The following is a 13631-nucleotide window of genomic DNA, read 5'->3' as shown; positions in this document are numbered from 1 at the left end:
ATTTTTTCCACTGATGTTTATTTCCATTTTGAAAGTTATTTATAAAAAAATGGAAAAATATTTGTATCAAATAACATTTAAATAATTTAATTCTTTCTTTTATAAAGAGACACACGTTTGTAACTGATGAATAAAAGAATAACTTTTTCCAAAGAATAAGGGCACACAACACACTCAAGTGGTAAAGAAGTGCTTATGGATTATTACATGTACGTGTGTCCAGAAATTCTTCAAAGAAGTACATGTTAGAAGGGAAAAAGTAGGGGGGACACACTGATAGCGTTTATTGGTATAATTCCCTAATTTACATATTTTGCAAATATTTAGTGTGACACCAATAGAAAAACGAAGATAAGCGACCAACAAATATTAGTGAAAAACTAAGCCCGATTTAGCAACCGACAGAATGGTACAAACTGAGACCAATTTAGAGACCACCCAATATTGGTGACAAACTACTATCGATTTAGCGACCACCCAATATTGGTGACAAACTACTTCGACTGATAACATGTCGTTGGCACAAGCAACAACTATATTTGCGACCGAATCACTTGGTGGCAACGTGCATAGTTACTAATTCGGCTGCAATATGATTTAAACTTTAAAAAATATTTTTTTTTTAAAAAAATACTTGTGATTGGATAGACTAATATTATTTGATTTATCTTTTTTAATTTCCATCATATTGAATAGACAATTTTTTTAAAATATCTTAAAATTTTCAATATTTTTAATTTTATAAAAAAATATAATTTAAAAAAATTATTTTCCCCTTTTTTTTCATCCCCGTCCCCTCCTTCCCTCTTATCTTCCTCCTTTCCTTATCTATACTCTTTTTCTCTTTTACTTTTTTAGGATAATTTTCTTTTAAATAAAAAATAAATATAATCTTATTATAAGTATTAGTTTCAAAGTAACTTTTTAAGATATAAAAAAACAAACATAAGAGAAACACAACAAATAACCAACTAGTATTGTAATGCCCTAGAATTTCACTTACTGTAAATCAATGTTTAATGTATTTCTCATGTTATTTGATTATGTGATTGATTTGGATGAGTTGAAGTATTATGTGCATTAGTCATGTGCGATTTGCTTAATGTGAATGTTGAGTTATGTGGACTTTTATTGACTTAAGTTGAAATTATGAGATTTCAAGTTTTATCTAAATCTGTTCCAATAAAACCGCGATCCTAAACTCGTTAATTGTTGAATCGCCTTCAAATTTGTACTATGGGTTCGTAACCCACATATTCACATTTTGACCATAGGGATTTGCAAAATAACACAGTTTGACATCTTGCTTAGCGCGAGAAGCGCACTAAGCGCAATTCCAACCCGAGAGGAATTACACTCAATGCAAATCCCAACCTAAGAGGAATTGCGCTTAGCACGAAAAGTTGCGCTTAGCGCCAAAGGTGGATTCCTTATTAGCGAGACGAGCTCGTTAAACGAGATCTGCATATTATAAATACGTTATTCAGCATGAAAAACATGATTTCACGCTTCTCTCTCTTAAAACTCCGCCCAAACCACCCTAGAAACTCCTCCCCCACAACCCATGATCAGTGGTGGCCACCACGAGCCACTGTTACTTGCCACCGAACCAACGCAGGGGAGGAACATTTTAATTAGAGTAGAATCCTTAGAATTCACCTTAAGGATTCGATAAAGAAACAAACTCTCAACCATTTCTTTTGTAGTTTCTCTGAGGTAATCTTGACTTCTATGCCTTTCTCCTAGATAGTTTGAGCTTCTCTTAGTGTCCCTTGTGTTTTGGGTACCGTAATAGGATGTTTTCACACTTCCTTTGAAAAACCCTTGAAAATGAGATGTTGTAAAAGTTATCTTTTTATAAAATTGATGTTGTTTTCATGACCTTTGTTGAACCCTGTTCACATTGGCATGATCGGAATTTCAAAATGACGTCTCTTTGTAGTAGAACCCGAAATACCCGATAACCCTTTTTGTTTTGACAGAGGTAATTGACCCCGAATGTTATTATTAATCTTGTTTTTGAAATCTATACTAAATTATCTTTGATTTGGTATATAGAACTTTGGATTTGGACCAATGAATGTGAACGAGAGAGACCTCAGAGCGACGTAGAAAGGAGTTGACGGAGAGCTTATGATAGGTGATGAGAGTTTATTATAATTTATGACTTTTGATACCATTGTTGGGATTAGGGAACCTAACTATAGGGATGCATGACAGTTCGTGTTGCATGCGGGTTTTCGACAAAAACTGTATTTTTTACTAATGGGATGTGATATTTTTATTGATGAATGAAATTGTGAATGATGTTGTTGTTGTAACGATTGTAATTCTTGGGAAAAGTCTTAATTATAGAGGAGACTATAAATTTGATATTTGTTCTTCTATTTACTTTTTTATTAAATTTTAAATGGGCTTAAAAGTTTGTTTTGTAAATCATAGTTCTCCTCTTTAATTTAGAATTTCCCCCTAAAATATTAGTCTCGTGATTTTATGGATTGTGTTGTATGAGACTTGTGTTGTCTGAAGACCTGAGCAGTGTGAATCTCAGGCATGAAATTTATATGTATATATATGAAATGTGATTACTGATGATGTTGTTATCGATAATAATGTTGATATGAGGTGATGTTGTTATTGGTGATAATATTAATATGAGAATGATGTTGTTATTGATGATGAGGTGGCATGAGATGATGTTGATGTCGGTAACATCATTGAGATTGTTGTGCTTTCTACATCGGTTTTTCAAAACCGTCTTAGGTTATTTTATTTTTTGTTTTAAAAATTTTAAAAACCATAGGATTTTAAGATGGTTTTTCTAAACATCATCATAGATTGTTTTATTTATTGATTATAATTTTTTAAAAACCATAGGACTCTAAGACAATTTTTAGAAATCGATGTTGTATTTTTTTAATGTTGATTTTATTTTACAACAAATCCAACCTGGAATCTTCTAAAAGAATTTTAAATATTTTGATTTTTTGATAAACTAAATGTTGGTGAACTACACACCCAAGGCACATGCATAAAAAAAAGGATATGATGTAAGAGATACATCGCCAATATGACAACTCCAAACCAAATGTTAGAACTAAGTCAATTAAATGATGGATGATTAAATAAACATGATGCTACATTATTCACCTATTTGATGATCAGATCAATACTTACATGTCTAGCGTGATACAAAATACTCATTAAAAACAAAAGAAAGGAAACATCGATTTATAACTGGCATTAAAACAGGTTCGAGTATTGATATGGTACCAAAAAGGTGTGAGGAAAAACCCATTTAGAATTTGTAGGGCAAACAAATAAACAAAACACTATTCTCCATATTACAAATATTGGGGGGAAAACCATCTGCTAAAATTTCTAATCATTTCCTGAAAACTAGCTTCAGTAACAACTTTTGATAATAGTCGATGTGAAAGTTGCAAACATAGCAAGAAATTGTAGAAGCACTTAGAATCCATTAAATCCCTATACTTGAAGTCAATAAATGATTTGCTAAGGTAGCATTAGATCACTTGATTGATGCTGGATTGACAATAGGATCCACATGGACCCATTTTTTGCTAACCACAAAACCTAAGAAGACTACACTATCGACACAAAAGGTGCATTTATCTATATTAGCAAAGAGAGTGTGTTTCCTAAGAACCAAAAGAACTTGCCTTAGATATCCTAAGTGATCATCTAGGTCCCTACTATAGACTAAGATATCATCAAAATAAAAAACTACAAACCTACCTATGAACTCCCTTAGGACATGATTCATTAGCCTCATGAAGGTGCTTGGTGCATTGGTGAGCCCAAAATGCATCACTAGCCACTCATACAACCCAAACATGGTCTTGAAAGCGGTTTTCCATTCATCACCTTCTCTCGTCCTTATTTGGTGATAACCACTTTTAAGATCAATTTTGGAAAATATGTTTGCACCATGCAACTCATCAAGTATTTCACCAAGCCTAGGAATGAGGTGCCTATACTTCACAGTTATGTTGTTGATAGCCCTACAATTTGTACACATTCTCCACTTACCAAGCTTCTTGGGCACCAACAACACAGGCACAACACAAGGACTTAGGCTCTCTTGGACCCAACCCTTCTCCAAGAATTCCTTAACTTGGGATTCAATCTTGAGGATTATTCCTATAAGCTGGCCTATTAGGAAGGCTTGCTCTTGGGACTAAATCTATTTGGTGTTTTATTCCCCTAAGAGGAGGTAACCTAAAGGGTATCTCTTTGGGAAATACATCACCAAATTCCTGTAAGAGTTCTTGGACCTTTGGGGGAATGGTCTCAAAGTGTGGGAATTGTGGTAGTGCTAAGGGAAGTCTCCCTTGAGAGGAGAAGATAGAAAGATTGATTGAGAAGAAGAGCTCTCTTAATAACTTCTTTTGTTGCAAAATGTCTCTCCTTCTTTACAAATTTCTTAGAGTAACACTTTCCCTCTTTTTCCTTCTCCTTGACCTTTGGAGATAAGGCCTTACTATCCTTTTTTTTCTAACTTTTCCTCATCCTTTTATTCTTCATTGTAAGTTGATCCTTATCTACCTGTGAAGGTGTTTAAGGATGCAACACAAATTTAGTGCCAAGATGGGTGAGGGTAATCTAATTAGTTAGGCCATTGAATATTATTTTCCTATCAAATTGCCATGGCATTCCTAAGAGAATATGCCCTACCTCCATGGGAACTATATCATAGATAACTTCATCCTTATATGTCCTAGTGGAGAAAGATACCTTCACTTGTTGGTTAACTATTATTTCCCTTTGCTCATTGAGCCGTTAAAGTTTATAAGGTTTTGGGTGGGGAATGATAGTGAGGTTCAACTTGGAAACTAATCTTGTGCTACAACAATTGCAACAAGATCCACTAACCACAATGAGAGAACAAGTCTTATATAAAATTTTGCATATTGTGTGAAAGATATTCTCTCTTTGGGATTGGGATAGATCACAAGATTGGCCTCCAAGGAGCCTTCTAATCATTAGGATGTCACTTTCTTCATAGGGATAGACTTCCTCAGTAGACTCTTCATCCCTTGCTTCATCTTCACTTCCACTAAAGGAAGGGGAAGAAGTAGTCTCCTCTTGAATACTATAAATGTCTTGACCCTTCATAATCATGGTTTTATTTGTGGGACATTGAGAGGCAATGTGACCTCTCCCAAGACATTTGAAACATTTAATATTGCTAGTCTTTGCTTGGGAACTAGTCTTAGGGGTAGGTTTCTCTATGGTCTTACCCTCATCTTCCTTGGATTTTGAAGGTGCAGCCCCTAAATTTCCTTGGGCTTGGTCCTTTCTTGGATAAGAGTGAAAGCCATAAGATTTTGAAGAAGACTTTCTTTTAAATTGTTCCTTCACTTTTTACAAAGTTGGACTAGCTCATCTAGGTCCCTATATGGAAGGAGTTCAACCTTGTCCCTCACTTTCGTATTAAGCCCACTAAGGAACCTAGCTATGCTTGTTCTTTCCTCCTCTCTAAGTCCAGCTCTTAAAATGAGTAGTTCCATTTGTTGTTTATATTCTTCAACATTCATACTCCCTTGTCTAAGCCTTTGGAGCTTGTCCATAAACTCCCTTTCATAGTAGGAGAGAATGTGTCTCTTCCTAAGGGCACTCTTAAGATTATTCCAATACTTTACTGGAGCATCCCCATGAATTATTCTTTCCCTAACAAGGGAAGTCCACCAATAGAAGGCATACCCTTCGAAGCTAAGGGTAGCCAATGGAACTTTTCTCTCTTCACTTATATGATGACAAACAAAGAGTTGTTCAACCTTCATTGCCCAATCTAGGTAGGCCTCAACATTATCTTTTTCATGGAAATATGGAAGGCTAATGCTAACCTCTTGAGACCTTTTATCCTTTTCTCTTCTTTGGGAGTGAGGTCTAGTATGAGACCTATCCCTCCCTCCATAGTAGTCACTTAATTATTCACTAAAACTTTTACAAGACATGACTACCATATGAAGCAATTCTTCCTCTTTTTATTTTCTCTCTTTCATCTTGACTTATTTCTTCCACTCTTTTTTTCCATTTTCTTTTCTCTCTTGTTTTTATTTCCACAATTTAAGGGATCTCAACTCATATAATATCCTATACAAGGGGTCCTTAGGAGTAGAACCCTCACCATTAACACTAGATGAAGAATGAAGACTCATGTCAATTCCTAAGTTATGGTTCTTTCTAGTTGGGGGTTTGAAAACAAAGGTAAAAGAAACTATGGTTGAAACTAGCCAAAATAAACACTAAAAAAGGAATGAAAGATAAGGTAAAAACTAATTGGTAAAAAATAAGCTATCAGTGTGGTTTGACAATGGAAGATAAAGGAAATTTAAAGCAAGCTAGATGGTTTCTTATGTGAAGGCATAGATGACCCTTTGGAGGTCCCAATTGGCTCTTCACTTAGTCTACACAGTTTACACTAAGTTATTACACACAAATAGAGGTTTGGGTGGTCTCTTGGAGACTCCCCATACACCTCTGAAGAATTTCCAAATACAAGGAATTGCAATAGAAAAAATCAGCACTCAATTGTTCTATCACAACAAATTTATCAAAGCAATTAAGGTCTTCAAATTTGTCTTCAATGCTTGTTTGTTTTCTCAAGTGTTTCACTCAAAATTTGGTGAGGCTTTGGTTGCTTCAAATCCAATGGTGCTCCTAGGATGGTTAACCTCCAAGACTAAAAAATATTCCTTCAAGAAATGCACCAATTTCTCTTCCAATCCTTATTGTAGGTAACACTTAAACACACACACAAAAAAAAGACAAGCAAGAAGCCAAAGATGAAATGAAAGCTAAACCAAAAGGAAATTTAACATGACATTAATTCAATGAGATTCAAGGAAAAATAAAGCAAAAGGACAACACCACAAGCCAAGGTGGAACACAAAGGAAGTCCTAGAACAACACTAGATTAGATTGACAAATTAAAAACAAGACTCAAAGCAAAATTCTAGTTATGTCAATTTGGCAACACATCTAAAAGATGAACAACTGCAAGAATTCAAATAGGCTTGTAATACAACTCAAAATAGTGAACAATTTTTAAGCAAATCAAGCATACACTTTTTTTTTGTTGTTGTTGTTCTAGACGTGTATTTTGACACTAATCTTTATAACCTTTTCTCGCTCATTTCTTTTTCGTTTTTGTTCATTCTTTTTCCATTGTTTTCGTCTAGATGTATATTTTATCTTGGTAAAACTTCAGCTCAAAAATTGAAGTATTCAATCCATAGCAGAGTTAAGAAGACAATGTGCCAGAACTAATAGCAACCGGAATTTCAACCTAGAAATCAAGAGTAGTGTTTATGTTGCTTAAGGCTTGGATAATTATAATTTGTGTTTGCTTATGCTCAATTGTCTTAGATAACACAATTCAAGAGAACTTAAGACTTATTTGATTCACAAATCTAGCCATAACTCAGCACCACAACTCAATTTCTTCATAAGTATCATATAGGAAACTTAAAAAACAAGAAAAGTTCCACAACAAGACTACTTCTAGGAATTGATTTAGAACATGTTATGAACTAAATAACATGTATGAATTAGACCCAAAATTCAAATGATAGGCAAAAAATTGCAAGAATACATGAACAAATGTATCTACAATTCAATCAATAAAATCAAAATTCAGCACAAACTTAGAACATAATGTGACAATTATTATAATTAAATATGACTCTAAGACAACATGAATGAAGTGATTTACACTTAGACTTTTGTGGTTCCTTCTCTAATCAATATTTTTTAAGAAAATTGAGATCTAAAGGTTCAACATAAGAAGATTATGACTGAAAAATGATAGAACCGAAAATCAACACAAAAACATGATTCAAGAGTAGATCTATAAAATTTGAACCATAGAAATGCAAGAACAAGAGTAGATTTAATATTTAATAGGTTTATTTTTTTGAATATACTCTAAGCAACACCAAACCATAAGACAATGGAAGAGATACACGAAAAAAATAATGAAGAACAGTAATTAAGGTGAATTTCCCGAACAAAAGATAGAGGAAGCAAATACCATCACCTAGATGAAGATGCTCTGATACCATATAATGTAGCTCCATGTAGAACTTGTAGGCCTTGGATCTTCTTCATCAATGGAGTCTTTTGCTTCTTGAAGATCAATAGAAGCAGAATGGAGAAGGAGGAATAGTGATTGGAGATGTCACTTCAAGGAGAAGATGAGTTAAGAACAAGTTCACCATCATAGGAAACCATGGATAAGAGCTTGAAGGTAGGAGAAGATGAGTGGAGAGAGAAGGAGAGAGGGAAACAAAATTTTGAGAGAGAGAATAAGGAGAATGAAGTTTGAACTTTGAAGTCCAATTTCTCAAATGATCAAAGTTGCAAAATGCACACTCAAGGCCTCTATTTATAGCCTAAGTGTCACACAAAATTGGAGGGAAATTTGAATTTCAATTTAAATTTCACTTGAATTTGAATTTGAATATTTGGAGCCAAAATTTCACTAATTATGTTAGTGAATTTCAGTTATGGTTTACTCCACTAATTCAAGATCAAATCCAAGATTCTCCACTAAGTGTGCTTAGGTGTCATGAGGCATGTAAAACATAAAGGATATGTACAAAGTTTGACACTTAGGCTTAAATTTCTCTCCCAACACACACATCAAATAGTGCACTTAATGCATGTGAAATTATAAAACTATCCCTAATACAAAAACTAGTCTAGGTGCCCTAAAATACAAGGGTTGAAAAATCTTACATTACTAGGATACCCTAAACTTGAGAAGTACCCTCCCTACACTATGGAGCCCTAAATATAAGGTCCAAAAAATAATGAAACCCTAATCTAATATGTACAAAGATAAGTGGGCATGTATGGGCCCAAAATCTATCCTAAGACTTATGAGAACCCTAGAACCTTCTCCTGCATCCTTGGCCCACTCTTCCTAGAGTCTCCTAGCCATGGCTCTAGTGATGGGTTCCCTTCTTAAGAGGATTGCATCAATTCGGTAGTTGTTGCTGCCAAGGTTTTTTCTTTCTGTTGTCCAATTTCTGATTTTGAAAGCTCCAAAGTGTCAACTGAATACTAACTAGAAATAATTATGAGAAAATGTAAGCACATAAATATTTTCCTATTTCAAACAAAGGGTACAAAAATAAAAACATTTTGACTTTAGCTTTTCCACATCCAAATTTATTGGATTGAAACAGAGAAAGCCTCTTCTCTTTTCTTTTCTTAAGCTCTTGAAAAGAAAATTGCATGTTGGAGCATATCTTCTTACTGGAAGACTTTGAAGAATCTAAGCATACAAGTGATGAATGTAATGAGGGTCTGATGCCAAAAAATCCATAGTGATCAAATCAATGCTAGAAGGAGTAATTGATGTTGTATCCCCTAGAGGTGTATTATTCTTTAGATCTAATTCTTGTAAATCAACATAAAGTAAGTTGCTTTTATATTTATTTAATTTTTCATTTCTTTTGGATACAGGTAGAAAATTTATCGGAAAGAATTAAGCAGTATAAAGGAAATTAGTATTCATCTTCTCCTTAGACAAAGCAACAAAAAAATGTACAACAAATAAGGTAAAGACATTAATAGTGCATTTAGTTATTTCTTTTATTGGTATCTGATGTTCAAAAACAAAAGTTTCTAGAAAGGTTTATCACTAATTAGGTCCCTATAGTTACAAAACCTTTTTCTTAGTCATTCTACTTAAAAAAAATCTCCTTTTAGTCTATAAACATACCATTTTTAATCTCTTTTAGTCCATATACATATCATTTTAATCCCTACAGCACATACAAAATGGGATAAAAAAATGGTATGTGTTTAGGACTAAAAGGGGATGTTTTTAAGTATAAGGACTAAAAGGGAAAGTTTTTTAACTATAAGAACCAAATCAGTAATTAAACCTTATGGAAATGCCATTAATGATAAAATATCAAATATTTTTATAAACCAATATCGACATATAGTACAATTACATGCAATATTACATGTGGAAGAGGATGATTGGATAAAATTATTTTTTGGTGCTAGTAATAAGACAAAAACTATCGTAGGATACTAGCAGTTCAGTTGTGACATTCCTCAAATTTTGACTAATTTAAGGCTGGAAGGAGGTTAGTGCAACTCCAAAGTTGTACAAGTTAGTCTATGAAGCTACTCATATGTTGGACCTGAAATTCATACCCCGTTGATTAAAAATTAAATTCTTTGCATAACTCCACATGAACATAGTATAAGGGTATTCAATCAAAAAACTAGAACATGTCAATTCTGAAATGTATACAAAACTACATAGGTAATCTAGCCATCAACTCTTCCTTAACTGTCATTAACAATTATACTTTTTTTTCTTATGGTATAAAGGAGGGGTCTAGTCCCTAAATAACAGACCTGGTCCTACTAGAGGATGAGACAAACATAATGTCTCTAAGCAACAAAGGGTTATAGTGCGCTGGAGCATAAGGCAACAAACCCAAAAGGAGATTATGGGTCACCATTGCTGAAGAGATCATGGCTCACCATTGCTGATACAATCTGAAAATGGAAATGACCCACAAATGAACACATTTCTAAAAAAATAAAATATCAGGCAGGTACAAAATATAATTTATGTTAGATATAAAATTGAAAGTTTATATGATGTTATCATCACTTACCTTCAAGTATGGTGATCGGACCATTTTAAGGTATTGATCCCGTGTACTTTACAACAAGGAAGCATTCCCAACATGAGCAATAACTAATGCATCAACCCATTTATTTGTAGAAATGCATTGCATAACTGGCTTGTTGTAGTCCCTAACAAATAAAGCATGTTGAACATTGTCGTCAAATGTAGGGTCACTGCTCTCCTCCACTTCCACATCATGTTGGATCTTCTCTGAACCATTGGCATTTTCCGCAACAACAAAGTTGCTAGTAGAAGTAGATATAGAGGTATCAAGTTTAGGATTGGAAAGATTATTAAAGAAACCTTTCCCATTATAATTTATATATTTATTAGGAATCCTAAATCTCCTAATTTGATGACAACTTTCTTACACAAAGAAACTAGTAGACCCACTGTCTAGGGGCTAGTGGCTAGGAGGGAGAAGAACCACTAACACAAAGCTGCAAAATCCTAACACTCCCAAAATATAATGAGTAGTGATAAAATAAAACCACAAAGGATTACCAAAAGAATAAGCAACTCTTTATTTAATAGCAAAGGGGTCGGTTAGCTCTTTAAATGACCCTGAGAACACTTATTGAACTAATTTAAGGTAATGTCTAGTTAGGACAGAGGAAAACATTTCAATCATAATTTTTCACATAAATTTCTAGCTTGTATGGCCAAGAGATTGTACTCAAAAGAACAAGTTATCAATCATTACTCCCACTCAAAAGAAAGTAAAAGAGCCAGCCTAATGCACAAGACTCAACCTAGGCAAGTCAGATGCATGCAATTTACCCAACAACTAGATTTTTCCCTTCCAAGTTCTAAAGGATACTTATTTCATTCTTCATAAGTTCTAACACATTTGAAAAAAAAATTGGTCGTACCATTCCATGCTGATAGTCATCTACAACATCTGCAAAACGTCCAACAACAACAATGGAGAAAAAATCATTACATGATAAGTGAGATCCATCAAAATTAGTGATTTTTAAAAACTTTTAGCAAATCATAGAGTACTGAAAATAGAGTGTAAGAGAAAGTATCCCTAGTCATCCAAAGAACTGCTTTTAGATAACATGTCAAATTCTCAAATTTACTGCATTTTTATCTCTTGACATTAAATAGGTTTTGTAAGAAAATTTACTCCAACTAAGCATCTAAACAAAGGCACATAGGCTAAACATTAAGTCTTTCTCTACATTCCACCACCCAACTGTTCTATTCTCTTTCATTGAAAAGACTCTCCATGCATATTTTCAAAGAAAACTATTTCATTATATATGGACACAACATGCAAAGTTAAAAATAAAGTGATCCCCGTACTTGATCAGTCCCTAATATACTTCTCTTTGTTAACTTTCCTTTCCTTCAATCTCTCTTCACGATGCACATTTCTAGACAACATGATTCATTAAAGACATAGTCAAGGTGACTCAAAATTTTCAATATAGTGTACTAGTAACTTCAAATGCTTAAGAAAGGTTTTGTTAACAAAAGAAATTTATTTACAAGATTTTAGCAAAAGAAATTTACTCTCTCAGAAGCTTGTTGATTCCTTTGTACAGTGGCTACCACTGAAACAGAGCAGCATGTTACCTTGAAGCTTATGGTAAGCAAAGAAAGAAATAAAGTTTTCATCCCCGAGGCAGGGAAGGACTTTGTGAATGTTCGGTTTAGCTTCTTAACATTTCTTTTTGGAAACATTGCTATACAAATGGAAAAGGAGTCAATTGAAGTTGGATCACTGAGCTCATTTTATGACAAAGTTTGTCTGTCCAAAGAAATGCTACTGCAAATCAAGAACTCATTGGAAGCTTATATGGATAATCTAAAGGTGAACATTGATGACATTTTGCTCACATACTATTTTGTATGTAATGAATTGGTCAAGTGTCGGCATAAAAGCCAGGTCTTATGAAGAACCTGTAGAAATGAAAGATGTAGATGTGGGAATATATTGGCTAAACCAGTTTCTCCCATAAGTGAAAACTATAATGTCTGTGATGGTGATGGTTTTGTTAAGACGGACAATTTGAATGTCGTGCCAGACTCTTTGGATACTATTTTTTATCTTCTCAACAATTATGGAATAGAAGATGTATCTTTAATGAATGAAATGACTTTTATCTTCTCGTTTAGAATTCTGCAAGTAGTATAGGACATCTATAACATCATCACCTAAACACACAAATAATTCTAATTTCTATAAGCCACTAGTCCCTGCACTCACATACACAAATCCACCACATATAGACAGGAGTGGTAGATTGCATTTCATAAAAGTAAAAGATTCAAATAATGGCATATAGAAAAGGAAAAAAAGTACTATTACTAGGGACACAAAATATATACTCTTCTATCTCATGATCATGATGCAAAAGCATTACCATCAAGCACCATGCACCCCATGGAAAGTTTCTTCTCTCTCTATGTAGCCACAAGGGCTGATTTTATCCAATTTCTAGTGCAGTCTTTTGGCTGCAGTTACATTTGTCTATGGGCATATGATTCCATTTCAACAAAGTATATTTATGCAGCATATACACATATTATTCCATTTTAATTATATTATAAACATAACTTATATAGTTATGAGGCTTTGCTGATTTTTTTTGGTATATATAGTCATTTGAGCTTCTTGGATGGTATCTATGATAAGTGTCATATTTTAGTTATTTTGGGATTAGAATGTTAGCATTTATCTTTTGATTTTTATATTTTTTCTTAGAAACTTCCCTTAATTCTAGTTGTTTTATATATTGTAAATTTATATGTGTTTTTGTTTATAATATAGAAGATTCATCCATGCCTCTCTTATGTTTTGATGGTCGTTTGTTGTAAAAAGAATTAGAGCCAAGCTGAAGAGTGCTAAGGATCATTTTGAAGAGGTGAAGTCCTCTGTCACTCGCTTGGGCTAGTCAGAGCTCACTTGGGCGAGCCTGCATGCAAAACA

The sequence above is a fragment of the Glycine max genome, chromosome 8 (assembly GCF_000004515.6).
Source record: "Glycine max cultivar Williams 82 chromosome 8, Glycine_max_v4.0, whole genome shotgun sequence".
Taxonomy (NCBI): domain Eukaryota; kingdom Viridiplantae; phylum Streptophyta; class Magnoliopsida; order Fabales; family Fabaceae; genus Glycine; species Glycine max.
This window is presented reverse-complemented; position numbering follows the sequence as displayed.